This window comes from Zingiber officinale, chromosome 5A (genome assembly GCF_018446385.1).
Source record: "Zingiber officinale cultivar Zhangliang chromosome 5A, Zo_v1.1, whole genome shotgun sequence".
NCBI classification, from domain to species: domain Eukaryota; kingdom Viridiplantae; phylum Streptophyta; class Magnoliopsida; order Zingiberales; family Zingiberaceae; genus Zingiber; species Zingiber officinale.
In genome coordinates, this window is record NC_055994.1 from 42,955,989 (window position 1) to 42,956,863 (window position 875).

General features: G+C 34.9%; 1 non-coding gene across 1 annotated transcript; it reads right to left on the reverse strand.

Annotated features, from left to right (window-relative positions):
- Nucleotides 1-405: 405 nt before the first annotated feature.
- On the reverse strand, nt 406-511 carry LOC121983488. The gene has a single exon (XR_006112538.1). It is a non-coding gene; the product is annotated as a small nucleolar RNA R71 (small nucleolar RNA).
- Between the last annotated feature and the right edge of the window lie 364 nt (nt 512-875).

Sequence of the window (875 nt, forward strand, 5' to 3'; positions counted from 1 at the left end):
AATTTTTTTTCTTGAATATCCATGAGCACTAACATGTCAAGCAGACCCATGAGAAATTTTTCTACACCCTTTTCTGCAAGATTTTTATCTCCTATTGTGCAACATCAAATTGAAGCAGAAAGTTTCCAACTAGATCCAGAGTTAATTTTTATGATACAAGGTCACAAATTTGGAGGAGAAGTATCAGAAAGTCCTTATCTGCATCTTGAAACATTTTTAGAGATTTGTGATATGGTGAAATGTGAAGGAGTGTCAGCAGATGCAGTTCGATTGATGGCATTTCCTTTCAGTGTCAAGGATAAAGCAAGAACTTGGTTATATTCTCTCCATCCTCAAAGTATCACAAGTTGGGAACAATTGGAGAAGTAATTTCTGAATCATTTTTTCCTCCAAGTAGAACAATGTATATGAGGAATTGCATAACAAATTTTGCTCAGGCATATGGAGAATCATTATTTGAAGCATGACATAGATTCAAGAGATTTCAAAGATAGTGCCCTCATCATGGTTTTGAAAAATTGTTGATTATGCACATATTCTATGGGGGAATTTCTTTCTCAGACAAGAGTTTATTGGATTCATCAGTTGGAGGTTCTTTTATGGATAAAAGTGTAGATGAAGCTTATTCATTAATTGATCAAGTGACATTAAAGCTCCATGAATGGTCAAACAAAAGTTGGATGGAATTTCCCTCAGATATTCAAGAAGTGCAAGCCATAAATGTAAGAGAGCCTGTCAAACAAAATGATGTTCAACCACCTAAAAATGTTGAAATTCACAAGTCATAGAGTGAGGAGTTCAAACATTTGGGGGCAAAGCTTGATTGTATTGTTTCAAAATAGTTTAAAGAAGATCCCCCTCCTACACAGTCAAGA